The sequence below is a fragment of the Xiphophorus maculatus genome, chromosome 20 (assembly GCF_002775205.1).
Source record: "Xiphophorus maculatus strain JP 163 A chromosome 20, X_maculatus-5.0-male, whole genome shotgun sequence".
Classification (NCBI taxonomy): Eukaryota; Metazoa; Chordata; class Actinopteri; order Cyprinodontiformes; family Poeciliidae; genus Xiphophorus; species Xiphophorus maculatus.
The window spans coordinates 8,246,631-8,270,251 of NC_036462.1; the positions used below are offsets into that span (position 1 = coordinate 8,246,631).

General features: G+C 36.2%; 1 protein-coding gene across 3 annotated transcripts in view; it reads right to left on the bottom strand.

The window, feature by feature from the left end:
- Positions 1-23,621, bottom strand: part of LOC102228039 (metabotropic glutamate receptor 4-like) — a 175,971-nt gene that overhangs the window by 136,224 nt on the left and 16,126 nt on the right. The window lies entirely within an intron of this gene.

The following is a 23,621-nucleotide window of genomic DNA, read 5'->3' on the forward strand; positions in this document are numbered from 1 at the left end:
TCAAACAAGCCCTGAAATTACTTATTTCCACACATCGATCTGCTCCCTGCAAACACTTCACATCTTTTAGACAGATACACACTGACCATTGTGCTGCTGTGAACCAGGCAAATGAGCTTTATTTTTTTTAAGGTTTTTCACACATTAGTCGCCCTTATTTGCAGCAGCTCAGACAGGAAATGGGTAGAGGGAGAAGAGGGTAAGACATGCAGCAAAGGCCTCAGGGTCGGGAAATCAAACCCCGACAGCAGCGTACAAAGTATATTGTTACAACAATTGGGGTTAGATCAGATATTTACCAACTTGGAACACCTGGTAAAACCTTCTGTTATTGCCTTGTCTCTGCTTTCCTCCACACATATGCTGCTGCCTTCTGCTCTCTAGATTATTTTTGATTGCACATGACAAATGTGTCACCTACATCATCCACTCAAACACATCATTGATCTCACCGAGTTTTAACCTCTATATAGGACACTTTCATTTTGACTTTAGTTTGTGGTGAGTAAGTGTGTACTTCAGAAAACTCTTCTACATATAGAAACTGCTCTACCTCTACACCATGCACCGCCCCATTGGAGCAATCCTGAACAATCAGCGTATACAAGAAAACAAATGTTAGGCAGTTAGTAAAAACACCTGCCTAGTTTGTCAGAAATTGCAATTTTAAAAAATTATGATGAAGGTTTTTATGGCCAATCAAGCCGTAGCTGACAAAATAGAAACTGAGAAAAATCAATGAAACTCCCTAAAATCTTTTACAATAGGCTTTTAATTTTGTCTAATATGTCTCTTGGCCTTTGATGATTATAGTTCTTATACAACCACAACCCCCCCAATATAGATTATGCTGTAATTCACCCACAAGCCGATCAGATGAGCTCACAGGGCACAACCTGTGACTCAGCAGGACAGATGTGTGCAGTGTGTCATCACATCCCCACTCCTTCCGACCAAAAGCAATTAATGCAACATTTTTCCCAGCATGGTTTTTATGTCTATATCAGATTCTGCTGACACTGTAAGATCATAAGGTTGTGCTTTTCTGATTGTGATGAGAGGAAAACAAGTGTAGATACTGAAAGTGCTTTCTGGAATATGCTTTATTCGGCCAATACACAACCAGGATGATGATTTTATTTCTCTTTTTCTTTCCCTATGAGATCTTAAATGTAAGCTTTGGGTTTGCATGAACTTGCTCATACAGCAAAAATCAAGTTGAAACTGCTTTTCTAAATTCCTGTAGCAGCCAACTGCGATGCTGTGCTACTGCAGGCTTGTGGCCTGTGTTAGTTATATTTCCAAAACTTATCAATAATGTAACGGCACAAAACATTTTAGTTAACATCCATGAGGATGAAATTTAGTTTCATTTAGTGTACATGAGTCATAAGTTACTGTAGCTGTCACCCTCCAGTTCCTGCAGTGATTGACAGATCTATAATTTGCACAAACTAATAAAAGAATCCAGTCTCGTAATGTAACAAACTCAGAGAACCTCTGCATATCTTTATGCTTTAATGTGTTTTTTATTTTCATTTCAGTTTTTCTGAAAAAGTTCATGTTTACTTAAGTTTTACCCAGCCCATCTGTGTTCTCATACACAGTAATACCTTGGGTGTCGCATGTCATTATGCAGAATTTTTATCTGAAACAGTTCAAATTCATAGTTGAGTTTGGATCTGTTACATTTTGACTATTGACCCCTTTTGCAGGAAATCTAATAAACCGTTCCCTCCAAGTTATTTGAGGAAACTTACAGTAGAGGATTTAAATCTCATTTTGATTTAAATAAGATTTAAATCAAAATAAGCCAAGACAACACAGATCGTGGAACTTGGCTTTGGAACCAAATCCATAAAGTTAATTTCAATAGCAGCTTAAATACATCAGATCACTCAGAAGTTGTAGTGCCTTGAAATAAACATCTGGTCCTGCTGCAGCTCTTCCCTTAGATCCAATTAAAGAACAGAAGAAAAGCCAACTTAAAGGACGGGAAACCCTCAAACAATGAGCAAGGATGGGATTAGGCCTAGTTACTATGTTAAAACAATTAAACATCCTGACGGATCTTGTAGGATGTTAAACAAAAAATATTCTGTATATCCAAGCTAGAAAATTCATATATACAGTGGCATTATGTATATGCTTATAAAGCAGTACTAAAAAAAGTTTTTTTTCTCTAAAACAGTATTTGTTTTAGATCAAAAGCTGTGTCTTTCTCATTTATTTCACTACCTGAAATTTGAATCTACACACACTGACACAATTATTAATGCTATTTATTTTTTTTGTATCACAGAATCAAAGACATTCCCGAAAGATACACAAAGTATGCCACTACCAGCCACCTTGTGAGTTGATGTGTGCAACCTGTTAAATCCTGCCATAGTAATGAGCTCTGAAGGAACAATCTCCTTGCACACTGTGGCAGAATGGGGTTGTAGACATTGGTTTTCTAGCAGAGTACACCGAGGCCTTGGATCAGCAATGGCTGAGATTCATTGAGAGCATATTGGAAGTGACAAGGTCCTTTGAATACACTCAACTATCTCCTACTGAGTGAGAAGTAATTTTTCAGACTTGATTCTCTGCAGGCCGACTTTAACTGCTCGCAGAGCAAGTGACAACTGGGAGGCCGGCCAGCTCACCTTAGCCCTGTAACCAAATGCAACTGTACATCTAAAATAAGAGCAAGCACTGAGATTGAAGGAGTAAGTACTGCTGCGAACGGACACTCCAGGGTATGAATAGGACAAAAAAAATCCCAGCCGTAAGAACTAAACTTTTCAAACAAAACAAAAATGTTCTGCAAGACTGCAGAATCAAAGACAAATGTCATCAAACTACATGATTGTGGAAAAGAATTGCTGGCAGCATGACAGTCCATAAGTCTTCTTCAGACTGAAAAACATTTGCCAATCTATGAAAATACCTCATCTGTGCAACAGCCGCAGAAAGAAGTCACATAAATCACAGATCACATAAAACACTTTGTTGATGAGTCTGTTTTGCTATATTCCAGATCAATAGCTTATGGTGTTCCATTACTGGAGATAATGCAAAACAACTTTCAGTATTACCTTGAAAGATCTCAGTGCATGATCTGCAGTCCTCCCATAACCCATGGGGAAAAAAAAAATAATCTCAGAAACTGTCATCACTTATCTGACGCTCAGATATTCCTTTTTAATGAATCTCTGAAGTTGGGACAAATGCACCCTTCAGACTTTTATTCAATGTGGCATGCATTGATGTACAAGCTGAATGAGAATAGAATGTTGGAAACCTGGTCGTATATTTTTGTCTTCAAGTAATTTGTGTGTGATAAATTGTTTTAAAACACAAAATGAATGGCAAATCTCATCTGTCAGAATTTTTAAGCTTTGTTTTAGCTTGCTTTCAGCACAGGAAAAACAAATACAAAAAAGGCTCCAATGATACAAAGACAAAATAATTGTATATTTAAAGATGGCTCTCTAATGGCAAATCTCAAACATTCACTGTAGTGACACTGAAAACAACAAAAATGTTAAGCAGCTGGAAAATGTCAAAGACAGCTGCAGGAAAACTGGAGATTTATATCAGGGAAGCAACCTTCTCCTAGGTGAAAAAGCATATTTCAGAACATTCATTCATTTCAAAAGGCCATAAAATAACCTTGAGGCAAATAAGTACCTATTACAGCACAGACTTACAAACTAGAGCTACTAAAGCTACTCTAACTTATTATTACGCCTGTAACCTGTAAAAATAAAGATCATACACTGAGCAAGAGATACATCAAAAGGATGAAATGTGACCTAGAACTCTAACTATGACAGATAGATTTGGTTCCTCTTTCAAGCGTGCAAGTTATCCAAATATCAACAAATTCTCATATGTTTGCAATAACAGAGTTCAGAGTGGTGGAAACTGTGATGCACTTACCTATAATGCTCTCAAATGTCAGGCGAAGTGTGTGAGATGATTGATCTTGTGCTGTTTGGCAGCTCAGAATAGCCTGGTGGTAGATTTGAGGTTTGTGACCTATTGTTAGCCAAATAACACTAACCACCTCTTAAATAAGAGCCCAGCTTTTTTTTTTCCTTTGTGTAACTTAAGATAATTTCTTGGGTAATTGAGGTTATTAATTTGTACCTACTGTCCATCAGAGCAATGTTTGTGCCAGTTTAATAGTTGCATCCTGAGAATATGCATTGCTATTTCATCGCTTTCTTTTTCCAAACTGTTTTGGACTCTTTTTTTTTGCTTAACACAGTAGTATAACCCCTGATCAAACCTCATAAGTGACCTTTTGCTTAAAGATCATTTTTATTGGAGTCACATTTACAATAAACTACAAGTAGGTTATAGAGAATGAGTTTAATTTGCTAATTTCATGGACAGGTGTGAAACAACCAGAACTGCAGAAGTACAAAAAAGTAAAGCGACAAAAGGAATCCATATGGATGAGTGTCAAGAGGAAAGGAAAACTGGCCAAAAAGTAATAAGCATATCCACAGTGAAACATAATGGAGATATAATTTTTATGTGACACAATATGAGTTTAGGCGGTATAAGTACTTTTGAAAGTAACAAAACAGTTTTTAGTCAGTTTAAAGCTGCCATAATGGTGTTAGTTCAAAATAATTGTAACAATAGTCAAACTATCTCTCCTTCATCAGTAACTATGTATTTGTGCAATAATGAGCATATTAGATAAAAGTTATGATTTCTCCACCAGAAAGCTTAATACCATTTTTCAAATTTTCCCTCAGAGATAATTTTAATTCACAAATGTTGGTTGGTAAATCTCCTTTGTTTTTGTTTTTTTTTTTCAAGATGAGAGCTCACTGGGGAAATTATGCTTTACTACATGGTGCATGTTAAGATTGTGTAATATAGATGAGAAAAGTGTTAACGCTGCAGCAGGTAACTTTTATAAAAAGTACATGTTTTTTACGCATTTGTAAAAACTATCACTATGTTGCGACAGTATAATATGAGACAGATAATCTGTGAAAAACTCAAGCTCCTTTGCTTCCTCCCTGGTTCTACTGCCATCTGCAGAAATACATGGCTCAGTCAGAAATAACCATTAAGAACCAGGAGGTAAATTACATATTTACAGTAAATATGTAAAAAATAAATAAATAAATCATATATATAATATTAAACTTACCTACTACAGCTTTAAGGATTGTCTGAAGGATATTTATTTTTACAAGTAAGGTAAGTGGAGCAGATTAATATTACAGAAAAGAAACTTGGACAAATTACTTTTTCTTTCATAAGTGAAATCAAGTATAATTCAACTCAATCTCCCCAATAAACTGTACACATAGGCGACTGCTTTTGGCAACATTTGCAAAAAAATACTTAAGCTGGAATATTAAATTATTAAATAGATATATGAATATGAAATCTAGGATTTACTCTTACAAAATAGACAAGATATGTTTTATCAACAAAGTCTTTAAACTATCTTTACCGAAATATTACCTGATTGCACTTCAAGAGCAATTTTCCAGTCATGGAAAGAAATCAAATTGTGTTTTCCAGTACATCGCGTTCACCGATTCTCACATCCTTGTAGTGCTGGATTTAACTCTGACATACACATGCTTAGAGAAATCACAATAAAGTCCACTAAAGGTGGATTTCAGTATACTGGCTAAAGAAGCACGAAAACACAACCTCCCTCTAAGCCGATGGAGAACTGCTGTACTTTCTGAGACATATGATCTGTAGACAAATAGAAGTTTTCTGAGATAACATTTATCTAAGACACTCCATGTTGCCGAAGCCTTTTCACGAATAAAATTGAACCATGAAATAAGCTAATAGTTGAATGGATCATTGTGTAACTTGTCCCATCAGTCACATACTCACACCTTCTCTTGACAGCTTCTTAAAGCGGTCATTTTTTCTGACAGCTCACACTTTGCAGACAGTTTTTTTGAGTTCATCATCTTCCTGGTTTGGTTGACAGACATTGTCCCTGTTCTCTTCTGCACTAAAGATGCTGCAAAAACACTGAAAACTTACTTTCACTCATCATTAATTAATTTGCTTTTCAACAACAGAACATCACAGGATAATAAAGCATGTACTTGCGTATCTGACGGTTCACCAATCCACCAAAAACATCTGAGGGGGAAATGTTTATCTTTCTACTGACTGATCTCTATTATATATTAGAAGAAGAATGACAACATTTCTACATGACTGTGGCTCTTTGGAAGTTGTCTTGCAATCTTAAAGTTGTGAGTCTGATTCCAGCTTCCCCTTGCCAAATCTTGAATGTGACCCTGGTCTAAGCACTTTAGCGACTATGTAAATGTGGTTCTAATGTAAAGTGCTTTGAGTGACTGGTAAGGCTAGAAAAGTGTGATATAGATTCAGTACATTTAGAATGAATCAAAGATAATCACACTAACAAAAAAGATTAATAGAAAAGTCATGAAGGATAAATTCAATCAAAACTGAAATGTGCTACTACTAAAGTTGTCTAGTCATATCCGTTGGATTGTATTATGAGTTTACCAGTGTCTTGTGAGACCAAAAGAGATTTTTAAAGTCTGATTTTCAGCCATAATGTTTAAATATATTATTTTTGAAACACTAAGAAGAGGAAATAGTCCTCTTTTTAGCATGTACTAATCTGAAGGTTCACAAATCTACCAAAAACATCTCAGGGGAAAATGTTTAAGAATGACAACATTTGAACATTTCTACAACATTTCTGACAAGTTTGGATCTGTGAGCTTTCAGCACCAGAATCATCACAGTAGAACAGGGAAAGAGTTCCTAGCTGGATAAAAAAATGACTGTTTGCTTTCATATACCCAGCTTATTGGATCCCCACCCTGGCTCTGATCAGGTTTTCAGCTACAACAGCCAGGTATCTTAATGTCAAACACTGACATTAAGATACTTGTTTGTTTCTCACTTTGGATTCACCACCAGGTTGGATACAATGAGAGGCTTGCCTAATAAACCTACAAGAGGCGTGTTTTAAATATGAAATATTTTTTAATGAACCAGTATGTGTCCTTTGGGACATACAGTATCTCTCTTTCTTGAGTTTGATGTGATTGGAATGTAGTTCTACAATGTATATGAAATCGTGACAAGTTTCAAGCTAAAACACAAGAATTTAAAAATGAAATTCACTGTTAAAGAGACAGAATCAACCCCTTCACAGAGTTTGTCTGTAAACAAGAAATTCAATTGCAATAAAACTATTTCATGTTCTATGCTACTCTAAGTGATACACTGATGGTTTTTCTTATTGTTTCAGAAATGTAACAAAAATGGTGGTTGATAAGACAATTTTAGGACAATTATTTTTACAAGATCTTGTAAGTGAAAGATCAAATCTGATTTGCACAAATAACAATTAACCTAATGAAACTTAACATTACACTCCTTTGGATTTGCTTTTCTAAACGGCTCCCAAAGCAGTAGTTTGGTCAAGAGTCATGAACCTCCTCCCTTCATAAACAAAATTCAGTTTGGAAATGGCTTGTTATAAATCTACTTTAAAAATATCTCTTGCATTTCAGCATGCAGAAACAAGTCAGTGAAGATCCAAAAAAATACTCTACACTTTTGTTGCCATGAGTAACAATGCAACAAGAAGGATCTCTTCACTCAGAAAAACGTGTCTTTCTGATCTATTCATTCTGCTTGCCCTTACAAATGCACTTTACCTGAAAACAAAAAAGCCTACAGCATGTGCTCTTTGAAGGAGACAAAGCTCCTCTGCAGACCTGACACTGCACATTCACAAGGTTGCATGTTTTTTTATCACATTACATTAGAGAGTTCACAGCTTCACACCAACCATTTTACTGTCCTGTCTATTTTGCAAGAGGATTATAAAAACAAACAAGGGTCCAGCTGGAATAAGGGGATATGTGCGGATGAAACCTGAGGACTTGCTACGTGGCAAACAACCCAGAGAAACTTTTAGCTGGAGCTCTCTTCTCATACATGGGCAGGAGGAGTTCTCTAATTGACACTCCAGCATGTTGATGCTGCACAGCAGATCAATAGGAAGGTAGAAGTGCTGCTGCCCAAAGGAAAATGAATGGAGAGAGCAGGGCTTAGCTGCACCCAAGGACTGGAGAGCTTAGAGGAGACTGCCACTTTGTTTCTAATGAAAGAGTAAAATGGCTGAATTATCCTATAAAAGATCCATCAATAATCTGAATCAAACTTGTAAGTGGTCGAAGGGTAATGCTTTTTTTTTCGAACAGCAAAATTAGAAAACCACAATGCAATCATTTTAAAACACAGCCAGCAATCTGTCATGGACCTACTTTTTTAGCAACATTACTGTTTAAATATAATCTTGATCTTTAAAAAAAAAAGTATACATAGATTTCTTTTTTCATGAAGAAATCTATATATTTCTTTTAGAAATTAGCAATGTTTCAGAAAGAAGGTCTTGGGTGCAAATCCCAGCCAGCAAATTTCTGCCTGGCCTCTGTTTGTTCTCCGTGAACATGCATGATTTTTTTCAGCTCCCAGTGATTGTCTTCACAGTCAGGAAGACTTTCATTTTAGGTTCATTAGAATTTCTAAGTTTTACTTTGTCAAATGTTTTGTCTTATTCTGGACTAATAACTTATGCAAGGCACCTACCACCCACTTACTACTGAAGATAAAAACACCAGTTCTTTTACGTGTTATGCTCTACAATCCTGTGCTGCTTTATTTTCAATAAGACATATACTGGTTTTATGTCATATTTTAAATACATAAAATAAATAAACAGAATAATAATAAATAAAAACATGAAAAGATGAAGGCTCCACCCCATGCACATTTTGTTTGTTTTTAGTACATGAGCTCTGTTAGATAAAGGATCTGTTATGCCCAGTACAAATCATCTGACCATGTGCAGTTTTTTGGTCGTTTCAATTCACTTATTTTACCTGAAACTTTCACCTCTGTTGCAGTTCGGTTCAGTTCAAAAGTCTATTCTGCGTCAACAATTATTAGAGGTACTGTTTACAAAGTTGGCACTGGTATAAATGTGGTTGAGTCAGGATACAATTAATCAAAAATCTTTTTCCACAGTAATAACAGAAACAACCTTTTCCTGACCCAAGTATCTTTTCAATCACTGTGAAAATAGGTAGTGTTCATATTAATGCAATATTCAGCATGTCAATATCAATTCCAGCAAATTTACACAGTTCACTTTTCTGTACACTTGTATTTATGACTTAATATTCTCTGAAAACAAAAAAAACATGTTAAACATTTTCACTTGCAGGAAATATTCAGTGGTAATATGGTAATATGTTTAGGATATTTTACCAACTCTTATTCTGGTGTGAATGAACAAAAGTAACATGCTGGACATCTTTTGACTGAATTTTATTAATATCCAGCTCACGCAGCAACTGGTGGTGAGATTGAAGCAATGGGAGCAAAAGTAACATTAGCTCTCTATTTAAAGGGGATTTATATATCAGGAGGGGGCGAGGTGATTTGAACATTAAAAGCCTTGGCTTATTGGTTTGAAATCAGTATGGAGCACGCACGTTAATTATTTTCCTTCCCCTTGCTCATTTATTAATTAGCGGTAAAAACGCCTCCTGTTGCTCAGCAAACATTTCGCTTTTGGCTGGAATTGTATTAAACACAAGGAGGTAGAGCTTTTTAAAATAAATAGGGCAAAATATATCATTCAGAACTGCTTAAAGAAATACCATACAGGGATGTAAATAAATATTACCCTCTTCCCAGATATATTGTTCTACTTTTTTGACACACTTAAATATTCCAGCTTATGGAATATTTTTATGTCTGAAAGGTAACCCGAGCAAATACAAAAAACATTATTTCCTTATGGAAGAACAGTTATTCAAACCACCTTAGACCTGTTTGAAAATGTAATTTCCCCCCTTGTTAAATTAAACTTAATTAAAACTCAATTAAACATGATTAACAACCTTCTTTGTTCAGTTTCACTAGTCACAACCAGGCCTGATTTCTGGCCTGGCTGTGATTCTATAGAATAAAAAAACACTTAATAGAATCCATCTAATAACATGACTTAGGCTAAAAATGAATAGACCAGCATCGTGCCTCGCTCTAGAGAAATAATAAAAAAAGGATGTCAAAGTCATTCATCTCTCAATCTGGAAAGCATCAAAAGTTTTCCTAATGCTCTGTTGCCTTAGTGGGGACAGTCAGAACTTCATGACTTTCCTAGGACACACCAGGTTCTCAAAGTACTCTAAGATCTAATAGGAACTCTTCCAAGAGGTCACAGAAAAACTCAGGACAACATTCATAGCACTGCAGTCCACACTTGCTTAAGATAAGGCCAGGGTCCATGATTGTCTTGCTATGTTCGCTAAAAAAAAAAAAAACATTTCTGAGAAATAATGTTATACCAACAATGAACCACAAAGGTGGCATAGGAAACTAAAGGTCTTCTAAAACTGAGAAACTTACTAAATTGGGATTTCAAAGTCACTGTTCAATATGTTTCCACTTCAATCAAAAGAAACCAATTTTTTTTTTTTACTTCATTCAGCTTTGAACAAATACCTTCTTCGAGTTTGTGAAAATAGTCTGACTGTATGTTTATGTTTTAGAACTGAAGAGAGCAGCTAGTGAAGAACTTCCTGAAAATTGAATTGATCATTTTCAATTAATCCTGAATAACCAGGTATAATTGTGTAGGGATTTTAGGATGGATGAATGCTACTACAGACAGTAGTTATTGGGCCTTTTCTCATTTTCTTCAGTACCAATGGGAATGAAACAACCTTCCCATGGAAGTTGTTTCAGGAAAGTAATTAGCTTAAGCATTTAAAAATGCTGACAAACCTTTGGTTTGGTCCTTCTCTATTTCTTCATCATCACTATAGCTGGATAAGAAACCTTAATTTTCCCTAAATAGCAGACTTTAGTGAGTCCACACTGTTTTGGACTCCTGATATGTTTTAAAGTTATGCACTGGACCTTCTGCTTCTGTTCTGCACATAAACATTCTGAATGAGTTCAGCTTTAAACAATGCTGTACTCTTTGATACACATATAAATGTGTACCATTACCTCTGTATAGCGGCAGTTTGATGGTCTTGATGGCCTTTGTTTTTATGACCAGTAGCATGCTGTAATAAATAGAACTATGAATTATTTTCTCACTAGAAGATGCTAAAGGTTCAGCCATCAGTTTGTGACCTTATGTTCAAGTGCATTTGGGTTATTCAGCAGGACAGTGATCAAAGGCATCAGCAAGAACACCTCTAAATCTAAAAAAAATAAAAAATCCAGAATGTCTTGTAGTGGCCTCATAAAAGTCAGAACAAAACTTGATTCAGGTTCTTAGGTGTGACCTTAGACACGCTCTTTTCTGCTGGAAAAAAAATTACAGGCTGGTTTTGACATATTTTCCCTTTAAAAACCACATACATTTACTCAGGTTATCTTCAACATTCAAACTGCTTGATGGTTTGAAACATTTAAGTGTGAGAAAAAAGCAAAAACAGGAGAGATTTATGAGGGTGCTAACAATTTTTCATGGTGCTGTAACACCAACAGTAATCATTTAAAATGGCAACTGATTCCAGTATTTAGCTTAGATTTCCATCCAACGTCCAAAATAAACTATTTCACTCACGAATGATGGGAGCCATCCAGAAAACTTGACAGGCAAAGCATATTTCTTGCCAGCCAAATTAGCTAATTGCCTTTTTGTGTCTCATACTAAATTGCTCTCCATATTTTATAGAGATTGTTCTTGTTTGTTGTGTGTGTGTGTGTGTTTGTTTTGTAAAATACTAGCATAAGGAAGAGATCTAAGCTAAAATCTTGAGAGAAAAAACCCCAGTAGCTAATAGATTAAGCCTTTTATCTCTGATTGCCAAGTATGGGGTGCTTGTAGTCAGAACATTAAAGCTAGACAGAAATGCCAGATGAGTTCTTGCAAAAAACACTGGTAGTGAAAAAATAATTCTGTGTGTTGTGTCAAACTCAAGAGACAGCAGAGCGAAAACCTTTGACATCCCCAGGCTGGCGTGACATTACATTCCAATCACAGATAATGGCTATCACTACAGTTGTTATCAGCTTCCTTTGTTGAGCTGTTTTTTTTTTCCTTCTGCAGACATGCTCCAATAAAGAAGGTGTTTGATCATCATTTGACACTTCTTTCACGTTACAAGGACCAGTCGCATGCAATTTTATTCAATACAGAGAATAAGGTCACTGGGGCCTTTTCTGAATACTAAAACATCACAAGAAAATTTTAACATGGTGACCTAAATTCACTTTAAGTTCTAGCTGTCTTTGTTATCAGAGCATACATGCCTTTTAAACTGTCTGACAATGTTTCATAGTTAATTGTACACAGAAATGATTGTTTGAATAGGTTTTAGTGTGATAGACATCCTAGGCAGTCCAGTTTTAATAGCCTGATTAATTTTCAGGTATTAAGAGTATTGCGAAAACTGCAGTACATTGGACTTGGCAGTGTGGGACGAGGAATTTCTGCCTTAACAGTTGAATAAAGAATCTAGATGCGTTTCTGTGGAAATTTTATCAACACTTTCATCCATCATAGGAAGGGTGTCACTTTTTACAATAAATTTAGGTCAGAAACTCAAAGTAATAATTCTTTGTGGGCAGCATGCAGCATCAGTTGCCATGGTGAACTAGCCAGGTAAAATAACAGTGAACCTTGTGGCACCCAAAATTCTACTAGTTTCAAAATTCAATCAGCAATTTTGACATAAGTAGACAAAGCACCGTCTTAACAGTTTGAGGTGTTTGAAGTCAAAAACATTCAAACAATGAAAACAACAAAAATAATTATCCTCCAGAAAGTTTTGTGAGATTTAGACTTGGAGAGGTGTAGAGAGGAAAGGTTTTATGACTTTCCAAAGAAATTCTAAATAAAAATCTTAAAAATATGGAACACATATGTGTTAAGCTCCTTGATTTCTGAAAGTCTTTTAGGGAATGTTATCACCAACTTCTCTCATCTTAAGTCAGATTTTCTTTGTGTTCTTCTTAATTAAGGTGGACCAAATTAAGTAATGCGACACTGTGAACATAAATTTTATTATTTAGATTTAAGTGTTACTCTAACACCTGAATACGCATCGATCTAAACCATACCATAGTAGCTCTGTGTGTTTAGGGTCATTATCCTCCTCCAAGGTAAACCTCTCCCCTGTACTCAAGCCTTTTACAGCCTCTAACATGTTTTCTTCCAGGATCGTCCTGTATTATTGTCCATCCATTATCTCATTAACTCTAACCAGCTTTCTATTTCGCTTAAGAAACCATCTCCAAAGCATGAGACTTTCACAGTCCACAGAAAGTCCTTCTAAGAAAGGCTATAACAAGGGAAACCGAGTTTTAACAAATATCTGCATCGACTAATTCAATAAATACTCAACAGCTGTATTCATTATATTAATGAAATTACATCTAGACTGATGTATTGATTTTGTAAAATAGTACAAGAGGTTAAACTGGAAAAGTGTAGCAGAAAACAAAACAAAATCCTAATTTGTTTCCCTTAAAATCAAAGGATTTTGAACATTAAGGCAGATGGGAAATGAAAGTCAGAACGTTTAAAACCTCAAGCGTATTAATTACAAGAAATCACAAAAACCAGCCGTCGACAGTTGTTATTTATTTGCTGCCCTCAGATAGTATGTGGTAATTCTGTCTAAGACATATTCTCCAACTGCTGGCTGTGGATGTTTGATTTCACTTCACCAAAAACCCCCCGAGGAAGCAAGGGTGTAATTTATCTCATGAAATCTCAGCTTTATGACATCTGCACTACAGAGCTTTTTCCTGTCTATGCTGGGTACAGAAATTTTAAGACTTGCATGCGGGGGTTCAATAACATAAAGCCAGAGTTGTGCTTTTGTGGCGCAGTGGATGTAATGTGTTGTTTTGAAGATGGTATAAGTGATTTGGAAGACAAGGTTGATGACAGGGAAAGGGGAGAAGAAATGAGCCATCCCTAAAATTTCTGTTTACTTGCACAGGATGCTTTTCGGAGCAAGCTAATGGAGGGCTAAGATCACTGAGCTGGATCTAGCAGGAGATAAATGGACTGAAATGCGAGAACCAGCTCTGATTCTCCTGCCCTGGAGGAGAGGAGGCAGGAGGCGCATGCTGCTTAGAAAGGATGTAGATGATATGAGGGAAAACCATCAGGGAGTCAAAAGAGCATATTAAAAACTGTTGACTTCCCGTTCACTGACCGGCTGATTCAATGACCATCATCTTGCAATAACAATGTGAAATAGACACTCCCACAAGTCCCATTTCACCCCTGATCTTTAACAAGTCTTATACTTTATTCACAGAGTCTCTCCTGTAAGATTAAATTTTAAGGGGAAAAAAGCACCTATCTGCTTGGTATTCATCACCATCACCAATTTCCTTTCCTGTAAAGCTTTCTATTCCTCCCCATCATGACATGCACACCTTGGGGCCCTGGATTGAATATGACTCAGAGGGCAAGTTTAAATGTTGAATCCACAGGTTAAAACATATCTAGGTCTCCTAAGCCGCTGGCACTGAAGACAGCTCTTGCTAAACATGTGAGCCTGCTTAATGGCCCAGTGAAAAGATAGCAAGAAGGAGGTGAACCATCTCAAGCTTCATGTTGACTCCAAGCGTCGCTTGGTAATGATGCCTAACGTACTTCGTCTTGCGGGTCAAATACCGTCTTTTTTTAACCTTGTATTTCAGAATACCAGCTGCTGAAGTATAGAATTTACAGGGGCTGACAGAGTAGACAGTCTATATCACAGGCCAACGCTGTCTAGCATGTCTTTGCAAGTGTTATTGGGTGACAGGAGAGGAGGAAAGGGGGGAGCACAATCGATACGAAGAGCTGCTACTTCTCAGACACATTGATTGATTTACTGTATCTGTTGAGCTGGTCCTGACTGTCTGTCAGGATTAAGGAATTATGTTTTATCAAACCTGCACCCCTCGCAGACCTATTTCCAACAGCATTCCCTTGAAGCCACATCACATGGAAAACCAGGGGACATCAGAGAGAACAATGTGTTCAAAGCTGCAGTTCGTGCTTGTTGGATGGTCCAGGAAAATGAAAACAATGTGATTAGTGGCGATACAAACATCAAAAGCTTGTGTGACAGCTGCAGTTGGGGCTGTATGACGTAAAGTGTGTTTAGTGTTAAATCATACCTCTTCCAAGAAACTGGCAAATGATGGGAAAGACTTAAAGAGGAAAGCTACTTTGATTGCAACAATGAACAAAACAAAGACTTTGGTAAATACCAAAAGGTTTTATCTGCAGTAATGCGGGCATCGCTCCTTTATAGTGAAGAAAGAGCTAAATCGAAAGGGAACCTCAGACTCTCAATGTCATGATCCGAAGATATGGATCATGACCAAATGAACAAAATCCTAAATCCAAGGAGATGAAATTAAAGTTTTGTATGGAGAGCTCCATCATAAAAAGGGGCTCAGAGCAGAGCTCCTGGTGACCTGCTTTGAAAAGAATCAGCTATGGTAGTTTGACCACCGGATTATATTGCCTTCCTACAGACTCACCTTGGGGATTTTCTGGACTTTTCCCAATGAGAGGTGGCCTGAGAATAAACCCAGAAATTATTGGTCTGACTGTTTTTCTGGGAACACCCTGGGTTTCCCTGTTGGAAACATTTAAGATAAGATTTATTTGTCATTGTCATCAACAGATTACAACAAGATTGAGATTTGCTCGACTCGAGTTAAGATGCAGGTTATGTGTATATTCATAATATACAAAGATAAAGAAATAAATAGTACAAAATGAGAAATAAATAGACATCAGAAGATGGTTGCAGCGCCTGGAGGTGTCGCAACAGAATTTACATTTCCAAAATTTCAAATCAGTTTAAGACAATAAAATGACAACTGGACAAAAGTTCTACTTTCTGAGAACAACATTGGCTTCTCCAATGTGCTTAAAGAAGATTTCTTCATATCAGAAAAAAAAATGCAAGTGGCCCAAGTGAGAGCCCCAGACACACTAATCCAAATGTAATTTTAAAAGTTGATATATTTTTTCCTTAGTTTTTGGAAGAAAATGTCTACATTTTCATGCTTCTTGGATTCTATTCAAGAAAATGCTGCAATACTTATAGCATTTACCTGTTTTTGTTTTCTGTAATTATCTCATTTTCTTCTTTAGTGTACATTTAAAAATCAATGGAAATGGAGTCAGGTGAATGCCAGAGAAATGTGGAAAAACACACTGCTCTGCCGTCGTGCTGATGCATGGCATGTGTGAAGAGGTCCTCTATGTTATTGTTTTTAATCATCTCTCGATATAAAATCCACACAAACACTAAAAAATAGCTTTTGTATGTTTCCACTTTGAAGAATTTAGAAGAATCTATTTTTCTCACCACAAACATCTTTCTAATTTCTTACACTTCAACATTGCGAGTCAGCAAACCTATAATACACATTTCCACTACTCTTCACAGTAGACAGGCATTTCATAGCTAGATTTAAAGCTTGAATGATTAAAATAATTTGTGAAATCAAATCCAGTGTGAGAAGTGATTAATAATGCAGGTAAACTTTTAGCCTCTACTCTGTGACATTTATCTAATTATTTTTGGGGGAAACGTTGGGACAAAGGGGGGGGGAAAAAGAGAGAAAATGTCAACTTGACCCTTGGGAATAGATTTTCTGACTTTGTGTAAATGGAGACAGAACAATTAATCAGTCAGCTGACTAGTTGGCATTTTGAGATAATCAGCATTGGCTGCAGATTACCTCACTTGGCTGGAGAGAAAAAAAAAATCCACCAAGTTAATGCTGTATTATTTTTATTTTTTTCTGTTGCTGCACTGGAATGAAATTTCTGATTACCAGTGTCCACTCGTTAACTTGATAAATGATTTTTGGTTCAATTAAATATATTGCAAACCAAGAGCAGAGTCTCATATTTTAATCACATGCAAAAACCAAATAACAACAGCATGAAATTGATATAATTTCTCAGCCAAGCACAGTCCTGAAATAATCTGCTCAGACAGCAGAAACATGCCTGTCCGAATGGAGCCATTAACAAAAATAAATCTAGAAAACAGCCAATTTATGTGAAATTATATTATAGCTGTAGACCTAATCAGCAGCTAGCAAATAAGAAGAGGAATAAACATGAAAATAAATATTAACATTAAACTACAGTAAATAAATGCATATATGAAATCTTTGTATTGTTCAGTTTATCAAAGTAAGTCTTTATTCAAGCAAATAAACAAATCCACACATTCAGTGTACTGTAGATAACAAGCACAATAAGGACAAAACACCATCAAAGATCAGCCAATAAATACAAGATAGGACTTCTGGCACAACCAACTTAATGAGCTCCATCCCTGGGCTTTCTGGGCGTTGTTAACTTCAGCTGACATGGGCACTACAAATCCACCCAAACAACCAAATAGGGCAATTTAAGCAATAAAACCTTCGCTGGAGTAACAACCTGCCAGATTATACCTTGTACCAGTCAGTTCTAAAACAGGGAAAAGAAAGATGGAGAATGCATTTGGATCATCAAGTGTTATTTTCTTCAATCAATGTTGAATCGAAGAATTGCCCTGAGTAGTTTTTAATTATAACTTTTTGTCACACTGAACAGCAGCGTTTCTCAGATAACTTTTTATTTTTAGAGCAATACTCTTCACTTTTCTCTACTTCATCTTCTAAAGTGTTTATGTTTTACCAGTATTCTTTGGAAACTTCAGCCATTTATAAGATGTAAAACAGGGTTTATTAGCTTTGACTTACACATACCATTATCAGCATTTTGTTACAACAATGTAGTTCAAATATAGAATAGCTACTCGTTGTCGGACCATAAATCTTTTTTTTTTCCTTGGTTTTGTAGCTCTACTTAATGTACTAAGGGACTAGATGGCACATAATATCAGAAGACTAAGTTCATCTACTGGAGCTGTTGTCAGTCATCAATAAAAACAATACAAAAGAATAACTGCTTTCAATACCATGTATTATAGAAGGGAAAATTAAAATGATCACCACAAGACACAAACATACATAGAACCCTCCAAAAAAGAATACTATATATATATACTGTATATATATATATACACACACACACACACACACACAGTACTGCAGTAGATCTTCCACATAAATGTGCACAAAGTTCTAAATTTCCCCACCGGTCAGCACAATGTCTGACTTACACTTATTTAAAAAGTCCATGGTTTGATTGTCCAGTTGTTTGAGATAAAAATGTCCAAGCGCAATTTGTTTCCACCAGAAAAGAAAAGAATAATGGATTGTGTGTCTGTATGATAAGATGGAGGGGGAAATGTTACCGATCGTTAGCCTCCTACCAGATCAGTATGGAGTCAATTTCAGGTTCTCCTGGCCCCAGCCAGTTGTCAGAAGCTCGCCATCCTTTAACCCAGGGGTGTCAAACTCCAGTCCTCGAGGGCCGCTGTCCTGCAGTTTTTAGATGTGCCATGGGTACAAAACACTGGAATGAAATGGCTTGATTACCTCCTCCTTCTGTAGCTCAGTTTTCCAGAGCCTTAATGACCTGATTATTCTATTCAGGTGTGATGCTGCAGAGGCACGTCTAAAAGTTGCAGGGCACCAGCCCTTGAGGACTGGAGTTTGACACCTGTGCTTTAACCCTAAAAAGGATCACCTGGCCTGTATTGAAATAAACAAGACCAATAAATGACCAGCCTGCTAGCTAACTAGACTTGTTTCAGTTATTATATACAGAAATAAATGCAATTATATCCACAATCCAGTCTTTCAGACAAAATAAAGATATCAGCATTTATCTCATTATCTTAAACACATATATTGAATTTAAGAAGTTAGATCATGTGACAATTGATAAACAATTAGCATTGGCTACCACTACCAACATGCTGCTAAACAAACAAAACAACATTGTGTTCACTACTCACCAATTCCATATATAGTTCAGTGCATGACAACTTCATGGCTCCAAGCTCACTGGGAATTCAGATCTACATGATTTTTTATATTATGAGTTTTAAAAGTGCATAATAAACAAAGAGATAAACTAATTGTTTGGAAGAACAAACCTGTGGCTCCTTTGTCTCCAGCTCTCCCCCTCATACCTGACTGGGAAAGCTGGAGCAGGCCTGATTAACCACTGCAGATGCAGTGATTGGCTGAATGCACTGTGTAACTGACTGTCACTCTAACCAATGGAGCACCAAAGGCGGGATAAAGGGCAGTTTTTACCCTGAGTTACAGTTTGGATACAAACTTTTCTTGCCTGGTGGTAAAGCACTACTTTGTCAGAAATTACAGTCATATTGTAATAGCCCTATTGATATGTATATTCAATTTATTACTTTCTTGTGTTGTTTATATGCATCCTTGCAACTTTAAGTGGTTTTATATCATTTGAGCATTGCAGTGTATTTTTCTTGTTATGTTAAACACAGTTTGCATTGCAATGACCTGTACAATAGATTTCTGTTTCCTTCTTCAATAACTCAGAGGTGTTGTTCTCTTTAAGTTCTCTTTAAGCAGAAGCGATAGTTTTTTGTGTTCACCGTTGAACTGGTTCTAAATATGGTGAAAATCTCTGTGGTATAGTTCACAGATCGACTCCCTGCAGAACCTTGATATATACAGCACCTGCATGTCATCATGATGCATGTAAGGAGTCATTTTTAATACATGGTTAATTACATTTTGCTGCTTCTCAGGAGCACAAACACCTGCTCCTTTACCTCAAAATGCAGCTTTTGAGCCATTTTCTTGAAATTATGCAGTGTGGATTTTCATTTTTGAAGCTTGCACAGGCAGAGCTCCTTCTATCTGTCAAACTTCGAAGCAGATCAAAGCCAAACCTCCACAGTAAAAAGGAGCAGTCTGCAGCCCACAGCTCCTTTGAGATCTACAGCAGATGTTGGCAGTGTGAAGACTTCTTCCAAAGCTGCAGGTGGTGGAGGCCGTTCGTCGTGAAATGTGCGGTCAGTGTGTGGGCTGGACAGCTCTTTTCTTCACTCATTTTACCTGCCTCTCCATACCACAAAACCAAAACTAATAGCAGTATCTCTACTTTTCCTTTAACATTATACATTTATATCAATCCTTGACAGATCATCTCTTAATTATTTCATGAATTATGATCATTTCACTTAGATCAGGCTTTGATTCAAGCTTAGTACAAAAGTTTGTAAATATTGCAGGTTGCAGTACAAACCTGAACGTGCTTGCACTATAAAGTTTTAGAAGCAAATTTAAAGTGTGGGCCATCTTTTACCAATTAGCTTAACAAAAGATTGCTTTGGGGGGTTGTGTAGTTCCTGAAAATCTTTTAAATAATGTTTAATGTATTTAAGGTAACTAGGACTCCACAATTTTAACTGGCAATCTTCATTTCAACACTACTGTTTGCAAATGAAGTTTCTACAGATGTGCAAAGAATTGCACACACAATTGAATACAAATGCTTGCCACACTTTTCAGAAATTCTATATGTAACATTTTTAAACTTTTTCTTGTATTCCTTGAACGTCCGTTGTACATCAGGTGTTGGTTTGCGTCATAGCTTCCCAACCAAGTTCAAGTTTGTGGTTGTAACATGTAACAATATTAAACAGTTAAAATGGCTTGAATCCTTTTGCAAGACACTTTACATTTGCTGCATCTCAAACAAGTAAATCTACATATCAGAACTTCCTGACACATAACAAGCGGCAATAATGTGCACCTGTCTTAACTGCACAGACTATCTGAGGTCTTTACAAGTGTAATTGCTATGTGACGCTGAGGATGACAACACAACAATGCAATCTCAAGCAGGATAATCTGAATTTAAAAAGGAGGAGACATTGTTAAATAAGAAAGATGTCTTCCAGAAGAGAATGGTTCCTCCCTGTCTGCATTCATGTCACAATCCTAACATCAGTTTACACTGCCATTCCTTCACAGGCTGCCTTGAGCACTGTAACAAGTCTTCGGGGGTAGAAGAGAGGGATGTCACTGACAATTTTGTAGCACATTAAGCTCGATTGCTAATGAGATTTTTTTTCTCTGTCTTCTTGATGCAAATACAACAAGTCATTTTCTGCAAGAAAAAATATTTATAAAGAGACATAGCTCATGGCACCAAATAATATATCTAATGTGTTTTCTTGGGCAAAACTAAATCAGGTGAAAGATCATAATTTTTTTTCTTTCAATTTTCACATTTTTCTCATTTGTAGCAATATTTTTGTTTTATGCAATAGGGTCTTAATGGGTTTGTGAGCATTAATCTGATGTTTACAGCATCTTCCCACAGAAGGATGTGGACTTCTCTATTGCCCACTAAACTGGGAGCATATAAAATAAATTAACAATAAATAAACCATAAAGCCAAGGTGATGCTTTCTGCTCATTTCACAGTCATATATATGTACATAAATCTGCTTGGAGAATTGCTGTATCTTGTTACCAATAATTAAACTGGAAATTTGTTTGATTTTTCAAAGTTCCTACAGCTCTACTCCACTGTGATGAGAGTTAATATTTAACTAAAACTAAGCTGTTCCTGCTCAGAACAATAAACAAAGAATCTGAGTGCATTCAAAATGCATAAATGAGGGAGAGTGTACAAATTCATGAACAGGTGTTATTAAATCAGTAAAAAAAAGAAAGGTATATTAGCTCAGTGAGAGATTGTAAAGATTTGCTGCTAATTTGTAAAAGTATGTCAGCAAAGAGCATGAAAATGACTACTCTGTATCCTGAATAACAGCTTTGAAAACAGATATTCAAAAGCAGTAAATGATTTTCAACAAAAGATGAAGTTTTTACTTCTTTACAAATACATTTTAATGGCTGCAACACCTGAACAAAGGCATACGAGCATTAACTTTTGTCTGGACTGGAAGTAGGCTGCATGCCAATGACTTCAAAAGAGCTACGGCTTTTTCGTGAGTCAGAAATGTATTGATCTGATGAGAACAACAGACACATACAGTTAAGCTCAAAATGATTAATATCCCTGGTTGATGTACATTAAACATTATTTTAATTTAATTAAGAAGTTGGATTCTGACAGCAAATGATAACAACATTCTATCCATCCATTCATTGTCTATACCCATCTGTCCTTGCTAGGGGCTATCTCTGAGGTGGAGTACACCCCAGACAGGTCTACAGTCCATCACAGTATATTTTAATTATGTATGTTTTATTTTAAAAAATTGTATGTCGAAAACTCTGTGTGCTAATTACGTCTGTATGGAAAAAGCATTAGTCTGCACAAATTAATCATGAGCAAACAAAACATCTTTTGGAAATGCAACTAGGAGCTGAAACATCTTCTTTTCTTTTTTTCAAATACACATTATCTTACTAAGTACAAATCAGCAAGACCAATATCTTTGAATCAGTTGTGACAAAACTGAGTCACAAAAAGGCATCATTAAAGATGTCATTAACTTAAACAACATGTGGTTGCACAAAATGTATATACCTTTGTTAAAACACAATTTATCTGTGATGAATGAATAAAAGCAAAATTAACCTCTTCATAACTTTAACATGACGTGTGTTCTGTACAATTAATCCTCATACTACTACTACTACTAACAATAACAATAATAATAGGCTTCTAGTCTTAGTGGTACACTCTTATCATCAATTTAGCAAATCTAATAAGCTATAAATAAAATTCAGCTGCAGTTGTTGAATATATTTTAATTTCTAAATGTTTGAGCTTGTTTATTCTATGGGCTTTTTCATACTTGTTTTTACATTATTAATAATATCAGTGTGATTTCTGTTGCACAAAGCTTTGAGACTTTGTTTCTGTGAAAGGTACTTTATAAATACACTTTACTTAATTACTTTTATCCGAGAATAAAAATAATAAGAGGGAAAACATTCTTTCACTCATGGTTATTGGTTGGGTGAGTCTTTTGAATCATAATGACAACAGAAACTATCCAAATAACCGTGATCAAATGTTTACACAGTCTGGTGCTTAATACTGTGTTTCAACGTCTATGACTCCTTCTACTCAAACAGAGCAAACACAGTTGTTTGATAATAAATAGCTTCATTCAATCACGACTCATGAGGGAAAGACTAGAATTTCTATTATTCATATATTTTTTTAAAAGCCTTTGTGGCATTAGTGGCCTCTTTTGCAGTATTTACAACTGGAAGTGGGCAGAGAGAGAAGCGGGGAAGACATGCAACAAAGGTTTCAATGTCAGAAATTGAACCCTGGATGCCTACACTGACAACTCATAGCCTCCACATATGAGGCACTTGCTGTACCACCACACCACTGGGCACAATATGATAGCATATACTTGGGAAAAAATCTGCAATTTATTTTATAAACAAGTTGTTTCCTCCACTTGCCTTTTTATTTACGGTGCACCTTTGTAGCCTGTGAAATACCAGGCAGGATTTAGAAGGTGTGGTCACTGAGGCGGTGAGAGCAGAAGCAGTTCTCTAGTGTTAAACTGGGAATAACATGCAGCGTCATCATCATCCTGCATTTACACGAGCCTGCAGCTATCCAGAGGTAGCAAAACAAATTCTACAGCCTGATGGCCTGAAATACTGAAATAAAATTTGAG